Genomic DNA, 20,793 nt, shown 5'->3' with positions numbered 1-20,793 from the left:
TCTGAGCAAAGATCTTGCCCGGCACTGAGAGAAGCATCACCCCTCGGTAGTTGTTGCAGTACTGGTGGTCACCCTTCCCTTTCCAGAGAGGGACAACAATGCCCTCTTCCAGTAAGTTGGGATTATGCCAGTATGCCAGACAGAGCACAGGACTGCATGCAACTTCACGAGTGCAGCATTTCCACCAGCCTTGAGAAGTTCAGCATGGATCCCACAGATCCCTGGAGCTTTACCCCATTTGAACTGGTTCACCGCAGCCTGTGTTTCCACAAGTGAAGGTGGATCACAGTTACTTGTAGGGTCAGCAATATGGATCATAACACCCCTGATATCCATCTCAACAGCTGGTGGATCAGCCTGGTACAGCTACTCAAAGTAACCAGCCCAGCGGGCATTCACTTCAGACTCCTCTGTCAAGAGCCCACCACCCTCCGCTCTAACTGCAGTACACCGAGGGATGGGCTTGGAGGAACGCAATGTGTGAATTCCACCATAAGCAGGAGAAGAATCACTTGACCACAGGTGATGCTCTACCCCCCACAGATTCCTCGCACATCGGCCTCCTTGTCCACCCTCAGGGCACGTAGAGTTTTATGCCTAAACTCCCTGAACAGCTCAGCTCTGCCATTAAGTCTGGCCCTGCGACTCTGGTCAACGGTATCCAGTGTCTCTTGAGAGACAAACTTATTATTCGCCCAATGGTGAGTTCCAAGACATCCATCGGCAACATCAAGGATGGTGGTCTTGAAGGCACTCCACAACTCTTCAGGATTCTCCAAATCACCCAGACCCCCCAAATCCCCACTCAGCCTGTTCGCAAACTCCTCAGCTACCCTCTCATCCTTGAGCTTGCCAACATCCAGTCTTGGCTGGGATGGTACTCGGATTTAAGCATTCTCCTGGATTTAAGCTGCAACTTCAGAGTTGCTACCACAAGCCTGTGGTCGGTATTGAGGAACTGAGCACTCCGGAAGACCCTGCAGTTCTGGATCATCCTCCAGCGACCATCAATGAGCACATGGTCAATCTCCTTTGCCACACCACCAGTGTTGGAATACCAAGTCCAGCAATGAGCCTGTTGGCACTGAAACTATGAACCAGCCACCCTTAGTCCATGACTTCTTGCAAAGTCAAGGTACTTAGTTCCATTCTGGTTCACAGTTCCAGACCCATGGGGAGCAACACATGTCTCAAAACCATCCTTATCAGTTCCAGTCGATGCATTGAAATCCCCCAAGACTTGAAGAGTATTTCACCTGAGGCACTGATCAACCACAGACCTTCTCAGTGAGATCACTCACCTCAGTCGGAGCACACATAGAGACCAGGCATAAAAACATATATATATATATATATATATATATATATATATATATATATATATATATATATATATATATATATATATATATATATATATATATATATATACATATTTGTCTTCAACATGATGCGAGTGATGAATAAGGTATTTTTTCATTTTACCAGATTGAATCATGTATGTAACACTAAGATTAAATCAATGCATACCAAGAGGTAAGTCACGTGTGCAGCATGACATTTCACACAACTTGGCATAACCAAAGAAATCGTTCGAGACATTGGAACAAGTTAAAATAACCTTTCTTTAGGTTGTCCTTTTTTACAGTGCACACAATGACTGCAGGTTTAGTGGGCAATTGCAAGTTCCCTTTCTGGAGGGCAGGAAGGACATCCTCATATTCTAAATGCAATGTGCTACGTGGTCTGATGATGCACAGCTGAGCAAAAAAAATAATTGGACCTGACGCTGACAAACCACTGTATCCAACCCAAACCAGATTTGGGCTGCAAGCCCTCTGTGGGACCATATCAACCAAACAGATAACAAGCCGGAAAAACAATGCTCCAAAAGTTATATCTACCGCTTAACAGCATTACGCGACTTTACACCAACACAAGTCTGAGTCATCGCCCTGAACCATGTTTCCTTGCAGTGATCGGAATGACATTCGAGTGCAACATACACGCACAGCCTTGGCAAACTGTACAGGTTGCAAAATGAAAAGCAAACATTCACCCTCTACTCTACCAAACAAAACACCACCCACGAGCCTTCAAAATAACTGCCGAAGAAGCAATACATTTTAATTGAATGCCAATGCTGCACTTGGCATTAGCTGAGTGTGACCACATGGTTATGCCACAAGCAGTTACAATAAGTTTCATTTTTTTTATTATTGTTAACACAAGAGGCAAACCTCAAGAAGCTGTGCAAAAAGCAACATGGGCTGTAAAATTCTCAAGAAGGATGAAGGACGCAATCGTAGCTGTCTTGACGTCTGACCTCGTGTGACTTCTTGGGCTGTTGAGGAAAATGGCGTCATCCAGTAAAATGGATGTGCAAAGATAGTCTTTCTTTGAGGAAATGTACTGCAACGTGGTTACAGGCTAATCCCATCAGAAAATAAGTCATTACACTATTGCAACTCAATGAAGGAACATCAAATTTAAGTGGTTTCACTCTTTTAGGAATCTTGTCATCATCATGACAATAAAATCAACTGACAGCATATTATTTCAGCTAGAACGGTTGAACCCCTCCCAGCAACACTCTGTCTAAGTGAAATATGTTCTTTTCAGTCTCATTCTTCCCTCCATGTCTTCAATGACAGCTGTTCACCACGATCTCAGATTGCCCCCAATCCAAAACCGTGATCTTTTCTATCTTCATTACCCACCACACACCAATCCCTCCTCCTTCCAAATATCCAGTTTTTCCCTCCTTGGAGTTTCCTTCTTTATACATCTTGTCCACCCCATGTATCCTCTCCTGCCCCTCATTCCTCCCCACACCCATTGTTTGTCCAAGACTGCCTCTGTCGTGGCCCTCAACTCTGCTGATAGTGTTTCTCCACCTGTCTATACTGTTCCCTTTGTCCTGTTGCATCCTGAACTGCTCAGTGTATTACTATGAGCTGCTCTTCCACAAGCCTCAACTACGTATACAAAAATCTCCTCATATCGGTCCATGACAGGGAAATGCATTGTGATCGTAGTTAGAACCTTCCCCATTATTCTCTTCCTTATTCTCAAACACCCATCTTCAAACCCTCATTCTTCAACTTTACTCCCAACTCCTTATTCAAACCTCCATTCTCATGCTTCATTTCCAAACCACATTCTCAAAACACTTAACTCACCAGTACTTCTACCAAATAATCGTGATTCCAGCGTTGCAATTGTCATAACCCTCATCACTCTGGCATCCCAGTCATCGCCCCATCATAGGCTAGCCCCTCACCCCCTTGCTCCAGGGATGAATCCGAGCAGCTGGATCACAGCATCTCAAATTCAGCTGCTGATGGCTGTGGCAGCCATTTTCCACTGCCATCAAAAATTTTCAGATGACCCAATATCCAAATCTGTTCATAATATGATAGGCTACTAGTGTGCCAAATTTGGTACTTTCCTCACAAAATGTACAATTGTTATGCTCAGTTGCCCCACAACTTACCTTTTGCCTCATGGAAAGCAAATCCAACTGAGGTAATCTCAGTTCTTTCCATAAAGGTCGAAACAAGTGTGTATCTACCCTCAGGAGAGCCAGAAAACAACATCTTTCTAATCTCAAGTCTGAACTCTCAAAGCTCTCTCCCTCCTCAAAATCCTGGTGGCATCCAATCAAATCTGTTTCTGGTGGATGTTCCCCCTCTATCGCCTCCCTTACCTCAAATGGCCACACTGCTGATACCGCACGTGAAAAGGCTGAATGCCTAAACTCCGTGTTTGCATCTAAATCTTGTGTCCGAAACCCATCCATTTCTGTCCCCACCTTACCCAGTCACACCCAGCTGTCCCTGGACTCTGTGTCCTTTTCTTCTGACAAAGTGGAGATCTTGCTGTCAAACCTCGACTCAGGTTCTGAAACCGGTCCAGACGGCATCAGCACACGTGTCCTAAAAACTTGCTCCTCTGCTCTTACTCACCCTCTCTCTGTGAGTGGACAACTCACAACAGATGTTCCTAAATATACCCTCACCTGCTCATCCTTCCAAAGTCGAGGTTGGTTGCCTACCTGCATTTATTCATCCCATTAGTCTCTTGTGCCTGATGAAGCCAGCTTCGAAGCCGGCGAAACGTTGCCTGAGACCAGGTTGGCTCTCGCCTTTTTTCCTCAAATCAACGGAATCGATCTTGTTTTCACTTTTGGTTTGAAGCACCTTCTTCTTCTTTAAATACATATACATATATATGTATACACACACACACACACACACACAGTATATATAATTTTTATACAAGTCGAGACTCGTGGAGGAGCTTATTGACAAAGTGCATTCGATTTACAAGCTACAAAAGGGTGTTGGGGTGGGGAGGAAGACATACACAAGGAGTAAAGGAGGAATAACACAAAACGAGTAGCAATGCCCGATGGGGAACAGAATGTGAAAGAATCAGACTGTGCAGAAGGGATGGTTGATGTGCATGGGAAGAGATGGTTCATGTGCATGGGTGAGTGCATGACGTGGTGCTGGGAAACACATTTAAAGACTGAAGTGAGAAACAGGAGACAACTGACAACTGGGGAAAATAATGGGATGAATTAATGCAGGTGGGCAAGCAACCTAGACTTTGGAAGGGTAAGCAGGTGAGGGTATATTTCGGAACGTGTGATCTTCGGTGGGTTGCGGAGGGCAAGAAGAGCAAGGCCAGATGTAAGCTTATATAAAAAATATATGACTTCAATCGTTTTAGTTTCCAACCTGCACAGATTATAGCTGATTGGATTCTAGGTTTTCCTCTGAAAGGTGTTGATATATTGTTTATGTTTGGTATATCTCCAAATTAATATGTGGGTGGATGTGAACTGTAGGAATAAAAATTGGCATTCTTTGCGAACAATGTTGAACGTCTTGAATCATAAAATGGAATGTCATCTAATTCGAACACCGACGCCGTTTTATGTTTGTTACATACGGTATATTGTTCCGACATTTGATGACAGCTGGCACCGGGGTCATTGGCATCGAAAGTTTGTCCATGGGGCATCCTGCAGGCCTATGATGAGGCCGAATTCACTGGCTTGTTTCGAAGCCATAGTTTGTGAGTCGTCGTGAGTTTGTGCTAGTGGACAAATGGTGTAAGCTGAGAAATTAATGCAACGTGATGATTCTTCAATACAAGCATGATGAAGTCAGGCTCATATTCACTCCGAGGGGCCTTTGAGGTTTCACATTACCTCTATGAGAATGGCATAGTGCTGCCCACTACATGCTCAGTAATTGCGTGGCACGACCAATATGCAGCATTTGCAGAATGACAGTTTAATAAATAGGATAAGCACATTATCGAACGTTAAAAATCGTATACATCAATACACTTTGTATGACTACTATATTTGCCTCCATTTTAAGTCTTTTCACTCAAATCAAACTCATGCCACTCCTATGACATCGTTCTATCACTTTTCATGGCATTTGATAAGCTTCTTTATTTACAAAGATAAGGCTAGTGGAGTTGCTAGAACATAGAATGGATCAAGACATAACAGAACAAAAGGAACAGTTGAAAGAGAGGGGGGACACACCAAGGAGCAGGGTTGAGGACAAAATAAAGGAAGACTTGGAGAAATAATGGATGTCGGAAAGAATGATGGCTAGGGGAGGGCACACAGTGTGAACAAGAGGGATACAGAAGCAAACTCTAAGGAAGGAAAAACTGTAAACTTGGGAAGAGGTGGGCTTGGGGAGGGTTAATGCCAACGGGGGAAGAAACTATGAAAAGATCATGGTTTTGAATGGGGGTGATCTGAGATAGTGGGGAACAGCTGTCTTGAAGACTTGGCAGGAAGGATGCGATTTGAAGAGAAGCTTTGCACAACAAAACAAAATGCATCTGTAATGATTCAAGAAAAAGAAAACAGGAAGATGAGAGAGTATTTACCTCTAGTACAGTACATTCCAGGAGAGAATAAAAGAACTGGGACACTCGGGCACACTTTGTGTATGAAGCGTTTTTTGCTGAAGGTGAGACGTAATGTAAAGTACTCTCGATTCAGATTCACGATGATGTTGCCTGCAGTGCCCAACCAATGGGTGGATGCAGGACATTGTTCTTCACCATGATGATCATATTCTGTATAATATGACATACAGCATCATTACGTTTTTCCCCCTCATGTCTAAAACTCATGGATGAGCTGCATCACAGGTATAACCATATAAATTACATTGAACGGCACATGGTAGAACGCATACCTCTGCCAGGCTGAACAGTTTACGTTTTGTATCCCACTGATAGCTCGGATCTGCTTGCTTTCCTGAACCAAAATATAATCCGCTTGTTCTTGTCACCTACCCAACTCATAACGAATCACTTAAAAAAAACTTAGAAAACTCTCGTATCCAGATCCGGATTCGAATCTTCACCAAAATCGACCCAATTCTTCCTTGTCACACACACAACCACTCCACCCAATTTCATCTGAATCCGTCCACAACTTCTTGAGATATCCTGTTCACAAATAAACATACAGACAAACAGGCAGACAGGGGTGAAAACTTGCAGACGACTTTTGCTTATGCCCACCTTCTGTGACGGAGTTAACTAGAACAGAACTCAGCGGAGTGCACACATCCGCCAGGCTGAACAGTTTACGTTTTGTATCCCACTGACAGGCCATATCTGGATCCAGACCTGAACCAAAATCTAATCAGCTTGTTCTTGTCACCTACCAAAATCATCCACCATGTTTTGTCATAACTCCATTAACTCGTCCACAACTTTTTGAGATATCATGCTATATATCGTTTTTGGCCCCATCTCTGAATTGTGAAGAATCACTCAATATATTCTAATATCCGGATTCGGATCTTCATAAAAATCGAATCGATTTGTCCAAGTCAGATACCAAACCTATCCACCGAGTTTCGTTTGAATCCGTCCATAACTTTTTGAGATAACCTGCTTACAGGCAAACAGATAGACAAAGAGATAGTCAAACAGGGGTAAAAACATAACCTCCATCCATGTTCAGTTGTGAAGGTAACAAGACAGAGCATTAAACAATGCAGAATCTCGATGGTGTATATCAAGTACAGTAAATCTCAGAATGAGGGCTCTATATATTAAAGTAGATCTGCATCCTGACACTCACAGTGGCACACTGATCCATGAGTTAAATAACCTCCACCCACCTTCGGTGGCTGAGGCAATGAGTTCACTCATAAGAAATTTCAATGCAGGAGGCCATTAGTCCCATAAAAACGTGTGCATTGGTTGCCAGCCCATGGTTGTTTTTCTATGTTCTATACTTTGTAAATGGTGAGCATCAAGCAAGGAAGCAGTACATACCATTTTAAAGTCTTTGGGATGACGCAGGCAAGATTTGAATCGCCGACCTGCCATATTCAGAGCAGAAGCTCTAACCATTTAATGCCACCGAGATCAATTACAAAAGCCTCTCCCACCATCCCTTCGGGAAAGGGCGAAGCTAATAAGAACATTAGGAAACATGGACACACTTGTCCTTGAACGACAAGGACAGTAGTATACAATACAATGGACAAATAAAAACCAGGATACGGAATTTTACCCTGGAATCCCAACATCATGATGGGAAGTGCTCAGATGAGAACACCTGCCAACAGGCCGACCAACCTTGTCAAAAATATTTAGCAACAACAACAAAACAATCATGAAGTCAAGTGAACGAAAATTATATCCTCGCCGATGATAAAAATTGGAACGTTTGGATTGCATAATAAAAATCCAATTGAAATATCTGCATATAAATGTACTCATTTGGAAAAGCTTATTCTTTTGGCACCGCCAAACTTTGGGTGAAATAAATTAGCCTCGCTTTCTTGGAAAGATAATGCAACATTATATTATTTCCATAGCAGAGATTTAAAAGTTGTGGATTGCTTTACAATTCATAATTTTGACCCAAAGGCATCATCCTGTTGCTAAGCGATTGCCTATCTTACTAAAGGTGTCGGGCATACCAGTTTCTCAGCATGCCCAGGCAAAAATGCTGCAGTTATAACTATAGTATATGAGAGTTGAACTCACAAATACTATAGTTGGTAACAGGTCCTACTACAAGAAAGGAATTACTTTTTGCCTGGGTGAGAAAAAGGTTGGAGCTTCACTTTCTCTAAATGAAGCAAAAGACAAATCAAAGGAAGGCCATGTTTATTTGATATCCAGGGAGCAAGCAGCATATTCATCAAATTATGTATCCATTTTAAAACTGGCTTGTGCGGGTTGTATTTGGGTATTCGGCTGGTCGGACTGAGAATTTTGAGTGCGACTGATAGCGAGTGAACATTGGCTGATTCAGGTCTTTCATGATATTATCAAAGCAATGTCACAGATAGTTATAAATTTAGTGTTCCAAAAAGACCCAGACAACTTTGGTTCTTAATATATTTAGAACCACAAGTGATACAAAGATAACCTTTAGTTTATATGATATAGAAACTCATAAAGTTTTGTGCACAACTTCAATACACTTCAATCTGAGCTCTGTTTGTCACACGTAGGACATCAAGTTGGTACACGAGTTCGTGCCATGTTCGGTTCAGCATGTTTGCGTCCACCAGTATGCATGCAGCTGTGATCCGATAACGAACATCTGACAGGTTTGCCACCTTGGTGTTTTATACACCATCTTTGACAAACCCCCAGAGAAAAAAAATCAAGGGGGGTTATGTCTGGTGATCGTGGGGACCAGGCGGTTGGTCCGTTTTGGCCAATCCAGCGACTGGGAAATTTTTCTTTCAGGACGACTCGATCGACTAAGGCCTAATGAGGGGGAGTGCCATCTTTTTGAAAAATGATGTCGGGTTGCAGGTCTTCAATCGGTGGGAAGGCGAATCCTTCTAACGTGTTCATGTAAATTGTTGAGGTCACTGTATCCTCCGCAAGGAAAAACGGACCCACCAAGTGGTCATGAAGAAGGCCACAGCACACATTCACTTTTGGACTATCGCATATGTATTCAATGACAACGTGGGGGTTTTCAGAGTCCCAGACCCTCACATTGTGCTGGTTGACATTCCCCGACACATGAAAGCAAGCTTTGTCTGTGAACATAACCTTTTTCAGGTAATCTTACTCATCCTCGATGTGACTGAGCATTTCCAAGGCAAACACCTTGAATTTGGTGTTCTTCAGGAATCTGGTGTTGTCCGTCATTTGGTTTGAGTTCACGCAGAATCTGCACCTTATACTGCAGGCGTAAAACTTCAGTCTTTTATGCAGTATCCTATGTACTGTGGTGGTTGGTAGTCCCAGTTCTCTGGATGCCCATCAAATTGATTTTCTGGGACTTTGTTGAAATGATTCATGCACTCGGTCAACGTCTGCTGCACTTGTCTTTGATCGACCGGTCCTTTTCTGTTTCTGTCAACTTCCAGTCTCCTTAAACCTTTTGTACCACTCTCTGATACAAGTCCGCGATGGCGGATTCCTTCCATACCTTGTACGGAAATTATGCTGAACTTGCACGTCGGATCTCGTCTCGATGAACCATTCGACGCACTGAGCTATCTCCTGTTGTCACCATTTTCTTTTACATTAAACCACCAAACCTGAAAATAAAGAAAACGTTTTATGTTTCTGTAACATAAAAAACAAAGGGTATCGTTGTATCATTTGTGGTACTAAATATATTAACAACCAAAGTTGTCCAGGTCTTTTTGGAACATCCTGGAGAATAAACAAGAGTGGCACTCAGTGGAGCGCATACCTCTGCCAGGCTGAACAGTTTACATTTTGTATTCCCTGTGATAGTCTGGATCTGCGTCCGGACCTGAACGAAAAATCAAATAAGCTTGCTCTTGTCACCGACCGAACTCATCCACCAAGTTTTTGTCATAATCTGTCCATCATGGTTCCGGTTCGTGAGCGATGGTGGCGGTTCCTCTTCAGGAATCTGGTGTTGGCTTAATGGTTAGGGTGGTGGGCTTTGGATCCTCAGGTCATGAGTGCAAATCCCACTGAGCTGTTGAATTAATACCGGGGGGTTAACTCGGCCTGTCATCCTTTCGAGGTTGGCAAAATGAGTCCCAGCTTGCTGGTATAGTGTCAGAGTTGTGACCCGTCCAGGATTGTGCCCAAGAGCTAAGGAGACTGCTTAAGCAGCACCAACGCTCTGCACAGAGTATGGTCCCAATCTCCTCTTCCTCCTCCTCATCCTCCTCAGGGTCTCTGCTGACTTTCTCAAAGAAAAGTTTTCTGGTCGTTTTTGTCACGTTTTTACTGTTATTTTGTTATCTCTGTGTTTCCTGTGGGTTTCTAGTTCGGTTTTGTGTTAAAACTTGTGCTAATTGTGCAGTTTTCGTCCTATTTTCATAACAGGTTTCCTTGATGCCTACCCTTCTTCCCATTCATGTGCACGATCATGTTTATTGTATTTTCTCCTTTTTACCATCAGTTTTTATTTTCTCCACTTTTCTCTCCAACCTCCTTCTATGCCTCTCAACTATACTCAACATTTAATGTCTTAAAATATAAAAAAAAATACAATTAAAAAAACCTTTTACTTTACGTTGTACCCCACGTGACCATGTGACTTCCTATTCCGACTCTTCTTCCTACTTCTTCTTCCGATCTACCATCTACTTCTTTTGCCAACCCACATTCACCATACACCTTCACGATTTTTTCTTCAACCTTTCCATTACCTAGTCCTACCTAATCTTCAAAAAATATATTCCATATTCTTTTCACCTCTCAGTTACACCTCCAGTAACCATGTTTCTCTGTCCCCCTCTTCTTTTTCCTGTAACTTTTGTCGAACTACCAGCTTCCTTCTGCGTTTGTCGATCCAAATTCACCAACACCGACACAATTTTTTTTGAACCTTTCCTTTATCTAACCTGACGTAATCTTAATTAAAAAATAAATTAATAAAAATAAATGGTCTCTTAAAATGTTACAACTTCCTCTTTCACACGTGTGGTTCTCAGTATTGTATCATAATTCACTTCTCGTTTTCTTCTTCAAAAGGCTGTTTTCAATTCGACCTTTCATTCATCCCATGTCTAAAACATCCTACTGTTACGTTTCTTTTGTCCATTCCCTTAATTATCCGTATTGCTTCCCTCACATAATGTCTTTAATCGCATCTCTGACTTGAAAAAAATTTTTAATCCAATTTTGCAATTGTAATGTATTCATTAGTCATAGACGAAAACTCTGAAGTGGGAACAATAGGTGTATTCCCGGCCATGGGCACAACACAGCACAGAATCGGGACGTGGGCGGGTCACATGACTCCTCTTAACCATGCTGCAGTGCACCCATGTATGCATGCATTTGTATAACTACTGATACATCTCATCTCTTCCCACCCCCTCCCCTCCCCCTTTTTTTCACAAATCAAGATGCTCAGGAGGCTTACAGACATGAGCTAATCTTTGAAGGGCTAGTGGAGGGCTGTCCTTGCTTGCAACTGCTATGGGCTTCTCAATCAGGGGTACAGGGTTGGGAAGGAGTTCAGGTACATTGATGGGTGAAAAGATTTCATGAGGAAACACCTCAGGTTCAAATGCAGATGGTGTTGATAGTGGGTGACTAAGGCACTTGAGCCGGTTCACTGTTTGGCTCCCCATGATGTAACCTGAGTTGGTCAACATGTTTATGCATGCATCGACCATCACACAACTTCACAAGAAACATAATTTCACCAATGTTATCGATAATGATGCCAGATTACCACTTGATTCCACATCCGGAGTTCAACGCGTCTACAGGGTCATTGATCTGGAAGTTGCGGTATACAGAGATTTGGTCGTGATTACGTTTCTGTTGATACTTGTAATTCTCGATCTCGACCGTTACGTCCGGATACACTAATCATAACAGTGTTGTCAATTCACGACCCATCAGAAGCTTGGCATGTGAGCAACCGGTGGTTTGATGTGGTCTGGTGCGGTAGTTGAGCAACACATGAGCAAGACGAAATTGAATGGAGCCTTCCTTGACGCGGCTTAGACCATTCTTGATGATCTGAACAGCATGTTCAGCTTGACCACTACTGGCATGTTTGTAGGGGGAAGATGTGTAGTACTTCATGCCAGTCATTTTACAAAAGTTCTGAAACTCTGAACCCATAAATGACGATCCATTATCTGATACATTGGAGTTTGGAATACCATGTTGTGCAAACATGGTACGTAGAGCTTCAATTGTTACAGCAGAGGATGAGGATGGCACCAAGAGAGCTTCAATCCATTTGGAGTGGGCATAAACTACGATAAGGAAAAGCTTCCCTTGAAATGGAGCAGTATGGTCGGTGTACTCTGGACCATGGCTTTGATGGCCATGACCACATGGCCAATGGAGACTGTGGCGGTGTCTTGGCATGGGCTTGACAAGTGTAACACAGGACTCAATGTCACTGTCCAAACCAGGCCACCAAGCATGGGCTTGGGCAATAGTCTTCATGGTGACAATGCCTGGATGAGTTGTGGAGTTCACTGATATATAATTTTCCCACAGAGATTCAGCAGAATTTTCACTCAGCTACCCCAAAGCAGGCAGTCTGCATCAAGAGAGAGCCCATCCTTCTGGATGAGGTACAGTTTCACCCCTTCTGGTGGTGATGCCCAATCACCTGACATAACACAGCGTTTAATTTGTGACAAATCTGGATTGCTATTGGTAGCACAAATAATCTGCTTAGCGGTTACGGGCGCCTCATCGGGCGCCTCATCGTGAATGACGTTAGCCATGAGATGAATAATATCGCCAGATTGTGGAGATTCTGGAATGGTTATGGGAAGTTGCAAGCGACTGAGTGCGTCAGCACAGTGCATTTCCTTACTCGGGCGGTCAACCAATGAATAGTCATAACTGGCAAGGGTCAACACCCAACATTGTACATGACCTGATGTTGTGGGCAGAATGGCCCTGGCTTCTCCCAGGAGACCTAACAAGGGTTAATGATCAGTCTCAATGGTAACATTTTACAAATTTGGAAGTTTACTGCACTCAACATACAGGTCCTATAGCTCAGTTATATCGATATAATAAGTAAATGTGGATAGATAGCTTCCCGTCCCTTGTCTAATGGGTGATTGATTAAATGTAAATGCGCTGCGTAGTTATTTTGATAGTTAGGGTTTTTCTTTCATTTTTACACCACTAACATCAACGCCAACAACACCGCATCGCCCTCACCTTCACTTCGCTTCCTTCACCTCTCTCACACCGACGCCATTGTCTGCGTGCGTGTCAGCACGTACGTGGGCAGAGTTCAAGGAGGAGCCTTGCGGGGGCCCTCGACCAATCAGCGTGCAATGAGTGAGGGTGACCATCGCCCGGCCAATCAGACTTCCCTGACTGTGTGAGGGGCGGTCCACATGATGTCACCACACACCGGGCCAATCAAAGAGCTTGCCGCCCATTTTGGCCAGTGAGAGAGACGACGAGCAATTTGCGTGCCAAAACTAGCCAGTGAGAGAGGGAGGGTCGCGAGGAGGCCCCCCCCCCACTCTGAAGAGGGGGGGGGTATAATTATGGGTGTGCTCTGCACACGTTGAGTTTGTTCTGGCAAGAAGTAAGCATCTGCACGCAAAAGGTAGTTGCGTGCGAAAGCGTCTGCGCACGGAGTGGTGGGTGCAACGGAGGGTATTCTCCTGCCAGCCTTCGCCCTGCCGACTTCCGTTCGCCTAGAGCCCGGTCGTGAGGGCGTCTGGATCGTCTGGATTGTCTGGATCATCCGGATCATGCTGGGGGTCTAGTTCTGCCCCGAGGACCTGGTCCTTGAAGACCGCATGAGGCGGAAAGGTCAAACAGACTCTCACCTCCAGCTTGACTGTCCGAATAAAGACCACATTGGTCCAATTCGTGTGCGTGTGTGTGTGCGTGTGCGTGTGCGTGTGCGTGTGCGTGTGCGTGTGCGTGTTTTGCGCCAGTCTGCTAAGTAGTGAATGGTTTAGTGCTTTTTACTTGTACATACGTGCACTTCAATTTAATCGATTTAACTCTGCTCTTTTGTGCTCCCCTGCCCCCATTATAAATAAACCCTGATTGTTAAATGTTTCAGCTCGTTCATGTCCCTTCCTCCATTGGCTTAGCGTGCTGCGTGTTGGAAAATTAGCAAGGCCGTTGTGCCACCATAAGGGGACATCTGGACCAACGGGACTTTGGTGATCATCTGCTTGGGACACACACGGTTTGAGTGCGCTAGCGGCTCATTCCGTACGGGTGCCGTCGAGGGTGAATTTCCCCGGTAGTTTAGACCACGTGGGTATTTAGGTAAATTGAAATTGGTCGACCAATTGGCGAACTTCGGTCCGATAAGGGACCCGTCGGCTCCGGAGTTATCCGGGGTGATGACCTATAAATTCCGGGTGATCGATAGAGCCGACTCTGCTGCTCCATCTAGCGGTCGTGCTCGCAGCCGATACCCGGCCCCGCAACAATATGTCTTCCAAAGACATATTGGTGTATCTTTGAGGTGCCCCAGACACACGCTAATGCCTCTCGTTCTACTTTAGCAAAGCGACGTTCAGTGTCAGATAGGGTTTGTGATGCATTCGCAACAGGCTGGAGATTACCAGTTCCATTGGTTTGAAACAACGCACACCCAATGTCACATGAAGAGCTATCACAACTGAGAACAAGTTCCTTGGAGAGGTCGTAATGGCGAGGAGGATAGCATGGTTTTAGTTGCCTTGAGCACTTTTGTTTGGGCAGCTTCCCTTTTCCAGACAATGCCTTTCCTGAGGAGAAGATGCAGAGGCTCGACGGTTGTGCTTAGTTGAGGCAGGAAATTACCAAAATAGGTCAACATACCCAGGAATGCATGAAGTTCTGAAATATTTTGTGGCATTGGTGCATTCGCAATTGCTTCAACTTTGCTCGGAGAGGGCAAAATGCCCTGAGAGGAGATTTGATGACCCAGGTATTCAACTTCACGTGCCATAAAGGTACACTTCTCATGTCCTTGGCATAACCCACCTTGCGGCAACCGATTGAGGACTTTGTTGAGGTTCTTGAGGTGTTCATGTTGTGAGTTGCCAGTCACTAGTGTATCGTCCTGAAATACGACTGTCTTTGGTTCAGTTTTCAATAATGTCTCAATCTTGTGTTGGAAGATTGGTGCAGCAGAGCGTATGCCAAATGGGCATCTGTTGTACATGTAGAGTGTTCGATGAGTTGATGCATGTATAGGGCTTGGAATCATCATCCATTTCCATTTGAGCATAAGCATTGGTCAAGTCAAGCTTAGTGAATGTCTGGCCACCCATGAGAGTGGAGAACAGATCATCTGCTTTGGGCAAAGGGTAGCCATCCAGCTTTGAATAGCAGTTGATCGTCATATTGTAATCCCCACAAATGCACACTGTTCCATCTGCTTTGAGTATTGGAACAATAGGTGCTACCCAGTCAGAGTACTCAACTGGTGAGATGATGCCCTCACTCTGCAGGTGGTCAAGCTCACATTTGATCATTGATCGCATCAAGTAGGGCACAGGTCTAGCCTTATGGAGCAATGGCTGAGCATCTGCAGAAACATAAATCCTCACTTTAGGCCCTGCAAAGGGGCCAACACCATTGCTGAACAGGCCAGGGTACTTGTTGAACATGTTATCCCATACAGCATCAGAGTTGGAGACTGTTTACATCCCTCCAATTAAGTCTGATTATTCGTAACCACTCTCGGCCGAAGAAGGTTGGTCCTTCTCCACGCACTATCAGTAGTGGTAGTTCATGAGTGCTGTTTCCATATCCTTCAGTCACGTTTGCTGAGCCAACTGCAGGAACCACCTGCTTGGTCTATGTTCTCAAGTCAGTAGATACGGGCCGAAGTGCAGGAGCCTTTTTCGGAGGGGAGATGGAGGTGAACTTGCTTTCGCTTATAATTGATCTGGAAGCGCCGGTATCAACTTCCATCCTCACCAGGATCTTATCGATTGTTACATCAACTATAATTGGAGCATCAGAGCTCTTTGTTCCAACAGAGAAAACCTCATAAAGTTCCTCACTTGACTCTCGGCTGCAGGCTGTGCTCTGTAACCTATCGTCTCCTGCATCAGGGTTCACCCCAATGTGATAAGCAGGAGACAAGTTCTTCGACTTGGATTGAGAACGACGACACTTCAAGTGTCCCCGCTTACCACAGTTGGCACAGGTATAATTCCTGCACCAACATTGGAAAGCTTGATGATTACCACCACAACACCAACAAGTTACCCCAACCTTCTGGGTAGATTCAGAAATGACAGGAGGTGGAGGTGAATTTGGTGGCTTGCGAAAACACTTTTGCTTGAAGCCAAAGGTTACCTTGTTACCTGATGGATCCTGCTGAATAACTTTTGTCTTGTTTGAGACCACACGCAGGTTCTCAGCAGTTTGCATACATGCAGTGGCTATTTCCATGATGTTAGCCAAATTGGGGTTGGATTCAGTGAGGAGTTTCCACAGAATTGAGTCGTCATTGATGCCTATTATAAAGAGATCATGTAACATCTCCTCGAGGTTCTCTGTAAACTCACAATGTTCGGCGAGTCCGCGTAAATCAGCCACAAACTCGGATACTGACTGACCATCTTGACGATGGTGGGTACAAATTCTCTATCTCGAGACGATCTTACCCGGTTTAGGGTGATAATGCCTTTTCACGAGATTTACAAGCTCTTCATATGACTTGTCAGAAGGTTTGGCCGAGGCAAGAAGATCTTTGATGAGGCTGTACGTCAGAGCGCCGCATACAGTCAGAAATACAGCTCGCTGCCTTTCAGCGCCCTCCTCAGTGTCCATTTTGTTTGCCACGAAGTACTGCTTCAGACGATCGGTGTGGTCTTCCCAATCACCCCCTGCGTATTCTTGCAATATGCCGATGCACGAAGACATCTTCATCGCCACTGTAATGTATTCAATTGTCAGAGATGAGAACTTTGAAGTGGGAACAACCGGCTTATTCCCGGCCACGGGCACAACACAGCACAGCACTGCATCAGGACATGGGCTGGTCACATGACTCCTCTTAACCATGCCCCGGTGCACCCATGTATGCATGCATTAACATAACTTCTGATACATCTCAGCAATGTATGTTCATGTTCCATCAAGCGTCATTTTTTTCCAACTTCAGTGCCGATTCACCCCACCTCCTAAAATCTACCTCCTCCTAACCCATCACCTGTTATCCCCTCTCCTTACCTTTTCCATCTTACCCCTCATCATACCTCTGCTCTTGGTACCTCTTCACTGTCTTCTGTTTCAATATCAGCTCTAGTCTCGTGTTGGCTCAGTGGTTCGGGTGACGCTTGGGATCCTAGGGTCATGAGTTCAAGCCCCGTCGGCCGCTGAATGAATACACCAGGGGGTTGATTCAGCCTGTCATCCTTCCGAGGTCGGCGAAATGAGTACCAGTTCCAGTGTGTGTACTGGTAGAGGGGCACTGCATCAGCGACACAGTCGCGCTTCAAGAAATGATAGCTACTCCGGCAGCTAAGCTGCCATACGACCACCACCAGTATCAGCTCCTCCTCTGTTGTCCCAAACTGTGTGGTGTTCTCACATCTGTGAGCTCCATTCTAACCCAACAGATATCTCACTCTCTCAATCTTCCCCCTCATCCCCCCTTCCCAAAGTTGTCCCACCCTCACATCCACAAAGGTGCCTCATTCCCCTCCCTTTCTCTTCCACCTCATCACTCCACCTCCTCCAATCTTTAGCTGCCCTCTGCCCCTCTCCTATTGCTCCCCACTGTACCTCAACCCATCACCACCGAGCTTTTTCTCCTTCTCATCCGGCCCTCTACCCAAGCTCTTCTGCAATCCCCCACACACTTAAAATAACTCTCCTAACCTCCCACCCCCTCCTTCGTTCTCCCCTTCCGCTTCCCTCTCCTGCACCCAAAACCTCCTCCCCTCCCTCTTCCTTAACAGTGTGGAACTCAAACATCCGGGGCTTTCGCTCAAACCTGACAGATCTTTCCATACAGGTTGCCACTGACAAACCAAACATAATCTGCGTAACAGAAACTTTCCTCCTTCAAGACGTCTCTTACTCCTGAGTATCTCTCCTTGGTTACTCCCTCCTCCGGTATGACAGATCTGAGCGTCCTCCTGGTAGTGGAGTTGCTCTCTTCATCAAATACTCTATTCCTCACTCACCATGCACTGCCCTCTCTCCCCCACAACCCGAGGAATACCTCTGGTTATGGCTTCCCATCCACTCCCACCTCATGTTTATATGTGTGTTGTACCGTCCACCAATCAGTGATGACTCCATTTACATCTCACTCTCTGAAAACATGGACCAACTTCTATCATCTCATCCAAACTCTCTCTTCCTCACATGTGGTGACTTCAACTGTCATCATGCCAGCTGGCTGGGAATGGGTACCTCTCTCACCTGCCATGGTACTTCAGCAAAAGACTTCTGTGACTCATTGGGACTGATTCAATCAGTCAACTTCCTGACATGGATCTCAACCAATGGTACTCCATCTCTTCTAGATCTGATGTTGACCAATTTCCCTGAAAATATCTGCTGCTCTTCCTCTGCTCCAATCAATTCATCTGACCACATGCTTGTCAAAGTGAACATCTCTCTGGCTGTTATTAGAGAACGATCTCAGCGCCGTTGAGTCTGGAATTTCACTCAGGCCGACTGGCAGGGGCTTGAAGTAGCCATCAGACTTCTAGACTGGTCTCCCATCTCTACTTCCTCCGACATCAACTCGTCCTGGGAATTCTTTCAAAAAAACTTGCTCTCTCTCTCTCAGCAACAGATTTATCACATCTTATCTTCAGTTGTCCTACCCTTCCTCCCGCCAATGATACACTGAAGCCTGCGGCGAGGCAGTTGTCCTGAAACAACTTGCCTTCGCCTCATGGAAGGCCAATCCAAATGAAGGCAATCTCAGTTCCTTCCAGAAAGCTTGGAACAATTTTGTGTCCACCCTTCGTAGAACCAGAAAACAACATTTTTCTAATCTCAAGTCGAAACTCTCAAACCTGTCTTCCTCCTGCAAATCCTGGCTGCATCTAGTTAAGTCTGTTTCTGGTGTATGTTCCCCCTCCATCCCCTCCCTTACCTCAAATAGCTGCACGGCTGACACTGCACGTGAAAAGGCTGAATGCCTAAACTCCGTGTTTGCTTCTAAATCTTTTGTCCCAAACCCATCGCTTTCTGTATCTACCTAAACCAGTTGCACCAAGCTATACTCTTTTTCCCAAAGTTTTTTTGTGCTGTTTTTTTTTCCCAAAGTTGTGTCCTTTTCTCCTGACTCGGTTGAGAGTTTGATGTCAAATTTCAACTCAGATTCTATAACCGGTCCAGACGGCATCAGCCCACGTGTCCTAAAAACCTACTCTACTGTTCTTGCTCACCCTCTCTCCGTTATATTCACCCTCTAATTTGCTCAAGGTCATCTGCCATCTGCTTGGAAATCAGAGAATATTACCGCTCTGCTTTAAAAAAAAAAGTGCAAAAACAGATCCCTGCAACTACAGACCAATCAGCCTTCTCCCAATCATCAGCAAGGTTAGGGAATCCATCATCGCTTCAGACATTAAATCCTTCCTCTTCTCCAATGGCTTGACTTCTTTTCATCAATTTGGATTCAGACCAGGTCACTCTTCCCTGGATATACTGCTTCTCCTCTCCCAACAATGGATGGAGATCCTCGATGCGAGAATGAAATCAGGGCCATCTCCTTCGACATATTCCGTACCTTTGATATGGTCTGGCACCATGCCCTGCTCACCAAATTCTGTTTCAATGGTATTCAAGGACATCTCCACTCATTGCTCGCAGACTTCCTCTCCTGCTGCAGCCAATGTTTAGCCTTTAACAGATTCTCTCATCCTCTCTTCCTGTCCAGGCTGGAGTTCCTCAAGACAGTGTTCTGGGCCTTGTTCTTTTTCTGGTTTTCATCAATAATCCCTCCGACTCTGTAAAAATCCTTTTATCTCATTGCTAATGACTCCACCCTCTGCTTTACCACCTGTCATCCCTCAGATCGGCAAGCAGCAGCCTTTTCACTCACTGCAGATCTGGATAAAATCACAAGCTGAGCTGGTCCAACATGTGGAACATGTTTTTCAACCATGAGAAATCTCACACTCTCACTATGTCTCTCTGAAAGAACCATCTGGAACCCCCCCCCCCCCTCCAATCAACTTTCTCAACAATCCTCTTGAAGACGTCCTTTCAGTGAAGCTTCTGGGTCTCACTATCTGCCATGATCTTTCCTGGAAAAGCCATATTGCCAAGCTGGCTTCCAAAGCCAGTCAGCAACTGGGCATTCTCCATCATGCAAAGTCTTTCCTTGGCAAACCTAAGCTCTTGACCACAAACAAAGCTTTCATCCACAGCCTGATGGAGTACTGCTCTCCCTTCTGGGCTGGTGCTCCCACCTCTCATCTTTCTCGGCTTCATTCTGTGGACACCAAGGCATTTAGAATCATTGGTATCTCCAGTGATGAGGCTGAGTCTTTGGGTCTCTCACTCTCTCACCGCAGGCAGATCAGTGGTCTTTCTGTCTTCTACCGTCTCCTCTCCGGCCTCGCCCCCCCCTTTTGCTCTGTCTGAGATATGTCCTTCCCTATTTCCGCAGGGCGCTCAAGGTCCGTCAGCAACCCCCTTCTGGTAAAACTACCAAAATCAAAAAATCACTGTTCACCTTCATTCTTTCATTCCTCATTTTACTCCCACACTCTCTTCAATCCCATTCTTCCTTCCAGGTCTTCAAAACAGCTATTCAGCACCATCTCTTTTCTTCCCCCATCCAAAACCACGATCTTTTCTTCCCCCGCTTATCCTCCCCAAACCCACCTC

The 20,793-nt window shown here is 45.1% G+C and overlaps 1 long non-coding RNA gene across 7 annotated transcripts in view; it reads right to left on the bottom strand.

Moving 5' to 3' along the window:
* Nucleotides 1-1,642: 1,642 nt before the first annotated feature.
* LOC147017193 (uncharacterized) overlaps nt 1,643-20,793 on the bottom strand; it is an 82,001-nt gene continuing 62,850 nt past the window's right edge. For 6 of the 7 annotated variants that reach the window (XR_015049390.1, XR_015049392.1, XR_015049394.1 and 3 more), the window contains exon 4: nt 5,292-6,117. This is a non-coding gene — a long non-coding RNA (uncharacterized LOC147017193). Of the gene's footprint in view, nt 2,345-5,291; nt 6,118-20,793 lie in introns of those variants that run through there. The other variant, XR_015049391.1, reaches the window with a different exon arrangement.

Source organism: Eptatretus burgeri, chromosome 11 (genome assembly GCF_056783735.1).
Source record: "Eptatretus burgeri isolate ZD-2024b chromosome 11, Ebu_testis_v1, whole genome shotgun sequence".
Taxonomy (NCBI): Eukaryota; Metazoa; Chordata; class Myxini; order Myxiniformes; family Myxinidae; genus Eptatretus; species Eptatretus burgeri.
This window is presented reverse-complemented; position numbering and strand designations above follow the sequence as displayed.